At 42.3% G+C, this 6,202-nt stretch overlaps 1 long non-coding RNA gene across 2 annotated transcripts; it reads left to right on the top strand.

The window, feature by feature from the left end:
- The first annotated feature begins 809 nt into the window (after window positions 1-809).
- LOC111267415 (uncharacterized) lies at window positions 810-5,727 on the top strand. 2 transcript variants are annotated; one of them, XR_002684602.2, is made up of 2 exons: window positions 810-1,112; window positions 3,592-5,727. It is a non-coding gene; the product is annotated as an uncharacterized LOC111267415 (long non-coding RNA). The 2 variants fall into 2 exon arrangements; XR_002684601.1 differs by lacking the exon at window positions 810-1,112 and adding an exon at window positions 2,229-2,782.
- Window positions 5,728-6,202: the final 475 nt, after the last annotated feature.

Here is a 6,202-nt window from a genome sequence, read left to right as displayed (position 1 = left end):
CGTCGATAGCCACGCTACACGTTTATGAAGCGTTCTAAGAATATGAAACGTCTGGAAGCACTGACCGTCTGCTTTTCGGAAAATATCTCGCAATAACAAATGGCTTCGACATCTATTGCGGGTATGAGCACCTGGAATCTGTTAGGCACAGCCACCGAAGAAGCATTTCCTCCTGCCCGATACTTTTTTCGAGCCTGATCTTTCTCTGACTGGCGGTGCAGACTAACCCACATCTCGTCTATTGTGATTATTTGCTCCAGATGGGTTACGTTGGTGGATTTAACTACGCAAATAAACTCTAAAGTACACTATAGGTGTTTCTATATGTTCGGGAAGTAGCGTTTCTTCTTTATCCCTCGTGTTTTCGCCACAGTTACATAACAAATGCTTCGAAAATTACGAGACTGAGCCAACAGAAAGCGCGCTATTCGTGCTCTGTTGTATTTCAATGATTGCAGCAGTTCGGGTCCCATACGGAGTCCTGAAGTATAATCATCTTTTCTGTAACTGGTGATCTCCCTGAGTGCCTCTGTCAGTAACAAACTGCTGTGCCTCCTTTGCCGCGCTTTACTTCATATGTTTACCTCTAAGTTCAATATTCTCTAGTAACACTCAATTACCTTATAGCCATAGATAGCCAAATATTTGATATAGCTTTTTATAAAAATAGAAAAAATCGCCTACTAATAATGCGCAGTTCAAAAGTTACTGAAAAACTTCGAGCCGCTAAAGAGTGCAGGAAAGCTAATAAACACTATCTCAATTTCAGGTTTCCAAATCATCGAGCCACTATATCCAACACAGACTTGACATTATATAAGTGTATATGATACTATCGGCAGAAATCATCTTTGGGTCGTGCAAGTCGGGCATCGTGAATTCATTAGGAAACGTAGAAGTCGGAAATGCCACTGCTCATATCGAACACTTTAGTTGTGTGCCGCAATCCAGATATGCTCTTATTGGGTAGCTTATTCTTCTAGGCAGCATGTATGTTCACAAAAAGGATCGGCTAAATTAGATGAATGGAAATTTACTCAATTGATCTGCCGCAACCGACCCGAGATCCAACATTCAGTCGCCGGAAAGTAAGATCTGGGAAAAGCCGTAAGGTAAGTTAGACGATTTTCTAAGATGAACCTGCGAGTCTCGTAAGCGACTTCTCTCGCCAAATCAATACACTCCCTCATATGTTATACGCACTGTCTCCTTTCCCTAAACATCTTCGATCAGTATCTGCAGAGAAATAATAAAAAAAAAAAAAGATGTTCATCAGATTTGTTGATTAGAAAGGGACACGCCCATGTACAGGGCTTGCGTCCACCCCGACATGTTTCCAGCCAGTGTCTGCACTTGTTGTGCTGATGAAAATAAAAGTTATCAAGCTCCCTTTCTTTCTTCCTCTCCTCTCTTGTCGACAGCCAACCGAGTTACGAGCAGGGGCTTGAGAAGCGACAGAGAGCGCGATGGTTCTTCTCCATTCGCACGAACAAAGAACTTCACAGTGCAACCTCTAGAAGCAATACGGCAAGCAACAGCAGCACTACGCTGAACGCAAAAAGCGTTAATGAGAAGTCTGGGAGACGTTAGTACGAGATGTACGATGGTCGGCGGTTGATTATTAATAGCTTTCAACAACAGAAGTTAGCAGTGTTGCCATCAGGTGGGAGCGCACAAGAGCTGTTCGGGTAAAAATGAAGGGGTGCCGTGGTTGAAAAGAGGCTGAGAAGCAGAATCCACGAAAGGATGAAGCCTTACGAGATCTTCAAAACCAAGCGACTTGGTCGACGCGTTAAGCCTTAGTTAGAGCTAGCGTTGCCGCTACCGGTTTTAGCTGCGAGGATGTAGAAGGTCTGGTGGGCAATGAGACCTATGCCACGGTCGCGTGGCCGTATTCCACCCCACGGACAAGCATCAACATCTGCCCATCCGTTCACCCTCACGCGGTCACAGTCGAGATCAGCCGTATGCCCCCCGCAGATGACGCAGGAAACGGCAGAAGCAAAGCGTAGGGTATGAGCTGACGACTGGAGGCACTTGTATGAGTGGTTGAGTAGTTGAGGCGGTCAACGCGTTGCCTTTAAGCGCCAATAGTGCCCTATGCCACAGCGTCTACCACACGTAGCGTAACCACAGCGCCATAACGAGCTGTGGGTTGATGTGGCTGCATAAAGCACAGGAGAACTACGGTATAAGCCGCCTATCGACGCATCCCATCCCACGGTAACCCTCCCGTCGGTTTGGTTCTTCTACACGAATTTCCACTGCAGCTCCAAAAGACCTACAGTCTCTAAAGCAAAGGCCGCAGCAGAAATCGAGCAGGATCCGTTATCACAGAAACCAGGAGCTATTCGAACAGCGAGAAAAAAGAGATGCAAGCCGCCACATCAGAAGTGGTCCTTAACACCCTATCCAATGGGTTCGGTACGAGTCAACTGGAGAATTCAGGACAATGATGTAGAAGAAAACTATCATAGTTCCCATATCTGATGATATCTGTTGGAGATAAGCATAGCTGTTAAATCGAGAGACCTAGTAAATTCGGCTTACGACTCCCCGTGTATGACGACGCCACAACTTGACTCCATCACCTCAGATCCTCCCTTAGCCCCTTCAGTATTCGAACGGGACGGAGCACATTATCCCTGATCATTCTTCTACCCCGCATCATATCTCAATATCATCTCATCTGCCCCTACTTGACTTCGGATGATGCCACTATTAAATGCAGAAGGTCTTCTATGATGTGCTATCATCCTCAATATGCCTGAAAACAAATTAGGTACAGTCTCTAGTTTTCGTATGATGTGTTCAACTACGACTTTTTCGATGTTTGCTCGATAAGATGCACTAAAAACGACAATATTGATATTTCTTTTGCTTGAGCATGTACACCTATTTGTAATACAACCTGTTAATCTTTATTTAAACTTTTACTTTAAAGGAGCATGAATATGAGGTAAAACACGGCTAACTTCAAGTTTAGTGCCAAATCGAATTCTTACTTTATTCGATTTTGTATGGTGCTTTAATTCCCTTTAAATACTCAAAGATGCAAGATCCAACGAGCCCTTCGTTTAGCGAAAAGTCACCTAGATTTTCCATAAACCCACCAAGCTTGTAACTTAGGTAGTCAAGCACACAATTTACTATTATCACTATCAGATGATATAGTTCTAAGTAGCTATAAACTATTAAGTGGCTAAATGAGCTATATATTATCTGGTATGTGGAATAACCAACCGCAGATATACTGGATATATATACTACGGGAGAAACTCAGAGCTTGTTGGTCTGCTGAACGCGCAGACCCCCTTAAAAGTTATTGGTATTCAACTCTTTCATACGCGTTTACACCTATAATAGTCATATAAACCGTAATACTCTAAAAAGCAGAAAGTACCAACATAACAGAAGTTTAGCCCTTTAGCTACAATCAAACCCGTTCGGATATTTACGATCTATGAGCACTGTCCGGTGATATTGTCGGTATTTACAGGTCCACATCAACTATAGCATAAAAAGTTTGATCTTGGGTAATGCTAAATACCTGTAATAGTAAATTAGCTTTTTTGAAATGTCCTTAAACAGGAGCGATCTCATTCCGCTGAAGCAGTACATTCACTGACCCGCACTTGCATACGACGTCGTCAATCCGTTTCATCTTCATCTTCTTTTCGTAACCCTCTCGTCCTGCACGAGGAACCAGTAGGTTAGCAAGTTGGTCGAAAAGGAAGACAAACTCGTGGTGCATGCATTACTGGAAAAAATGGACAAAAGATGGTCCTTAGATAGTAGAGAGAAACTTCGGAAGAGTACGATGGCGCATTGACCAACGATACAAGTGAGCCACTATACGAGAGCATAGTGTATCTTGAAACTTCGGCCGTAAAACGCTAACCATTCATTGGCTTTGGAGATCGCTTGTCCATTTGCTGCCTCAACTAAAACCTGTGTTCGCTACGCTTTCTCAATCTTTCCCTTACTCCAGATAAGCAACGTGATGCCGGGTAGTATCGCGCCTCGGGTTCCCCTCCGAGTGACCCCATTGCGCAGTTCCCCGGGGTACGTAGACGATTCAAGGATCCAGCTTCACGACAGCACAGAGAGCCAGCAGCGAAGGGCCGACTAGCCAGGTCCAGCCACCGCAGAGTCGCCTGTAATGTTCGTCCATGGGCGGAAAGGGAGAAAAGTGCGCAAAAACGAGAGAGCACACGGAACTGAAGTAGCGGTGATGGTGATGGTCATGGTACGCAGAAAGTAGATTATTTACGAGGGACAAACTTAGACATCCTTCGCCGTTGGCAGCGAGTGTCTCACAAGTGGCAGAGAGCGTGCTGCGGTTATCCGGATGGCCACTCGACCCCTCAGTCTGTCTGGCCACAGGAATAGTGCCATGCCATTTGCTACACAAAACGCTTCCAACATATTGAAGAGAAGCGTTTGACGAACAAGGAAAGGGCTGCACCAGGGGTAATGGCAGTAGAAGAGCGGGTGGGTTGTAATGCTGTTGCTGCTATCGTTGCGGCAGGGCCTAAAGTCCTGAAATCTTCGAAGCGTAGAAGGAAGTAGATTGACCTATCGGCAAAGCAAATCGACGAATTACGGTTACAAATATGGACACTAATGAAACCGGTATGGGCCGTAAATCAGTGTGTTTCCGCCAAAATGAGTCCTCAAATTGACGATGAAGGTAAGTGTTACGTCAATGAAAATAAGAAAAACCTGTCTCAGACTTCAAATGGAGGTCAAGGTCGACTAGTGTCCACCTTACGTCCATGATGCAGTCTGTAACGAGCATACGTAAAGTTAAGCATAGCACGAAACGGTAGCTGGGTTCTCAATGACCCAACGTTGCGTGTCTAATTAGCCCACCTGCATTAATGATACTCAGATTTAGAAACGAATTGGTTCGGTGTTTCGACAAAACGATACGCCTATATTATGTGTGTTGAAATCAATTCTCGAGAATAAAATTGGTACAAAAAGGATATCTCCTACTACATAAAATGTCATAAGTTTCCATCGGGAATTTGATGAGTATGGCGTAATTCTAGAAAAGCTAAACCGTACCGATAAGTTCGGCTCAAGCAGCTGAAGGTATTTCAGACAATGTCATTCTGTGGCGGCTCGTCAGTCTCTTTATGAGCCTCTAAATGGTTAATTATTGGATATGCGCAGAAACATATGGAACTATTTGGAAAACGGCTGTACTCCATCCATTTGATATCAACGAAATAGAAAGTATGAGTTAATTAGGTAAAACAAAGTGGTTATTTAACTTCCCAGAGCAGTAACTGGTGCGTGTTCGATCACATAGTTCATATAAATTTGAAATTACAGTAGCACCTTCAAGACATAATTGTCGTTAGTATATGACCTAAATATACTGTTCCTATTAAGATTGAGTTAGTTAAATTATTTTATGTAGATTATATAATGAAACAGAAAATAACAAATTCCTCGTCTAATACGTATATCTGCTAAAATTTAAAAAAATGGCGTTCGACTAGCGTGAACATTAAGAATTGATCATCTATAATGACAGTCTTTAGTTACGTAAGAAATATTTATAGCTAAAGGTAGAATAAATACATACTGAACATAAACTTAACAAAGATTCAAAATTTCATAAATAATTAATTTTTGGAAAAAGAAAAAAGTCACTGAGAGCTTAATAAAGTTAAGAAATTAAAGACTAATGCAATAGTAAAGTTGGCATTCTAACCTGCTGAGCATTAATTTATTTAAACTGTTCATAGAAATGCAGTACTATATCGTTACTTCTCTTCTTCTTCAAATAGCTTGGCTTCAAAGACCACAAAGAGACCACATGGAAAAAAACCTAAACACAAATACGAGATATGGCCAACTGAATAGGGTCATTAATCTTTTACTACTTCGACTTTTCTCAGGGCTACTTTTGCCCTATTACAAATATGTTACAGCAATCAGGGTCCCTTTCAAACAAGAGCAAATTGTGATTTGCCCAGAGATAACAGTACACGTCAACGACCCTTACTTGACATTTACTCTACAGAAATTTATTACAATTAAAGAAGGAATAATAATTTTCATTTCATAAGGAATAATAATTATTTAATTTCGTGCGCTCGATTTCTCTTTTCTTAGCCTATTTGAAAAGCCTGTTTCGATCTGGACGCGGGATCTAAGGTGCAAATATACGACGCGCGAATGAACA

Source organism: Varroa jacobsoni, unplaced genomic scaffold, assembly GCF_002532875.2.
Source record: "Varroa jacobsoni isolate VJ856 unplaced genomic scaffold, vjacob_1.0 scaffold_1181, whole genome shotgun sequence".
Classification (NCBI taxonomy): domain Eukaryota; kingdom Metazoa; phylum Arthropoda; class Arachnida; order Mesostigmata; family Varroidae; genus Varroa; species Varroa jacobsoni.
Note: the sequence above shows the minus strand (reverse complement) of the source record. Positions and strands in the feature narration are given on the sequence as shown.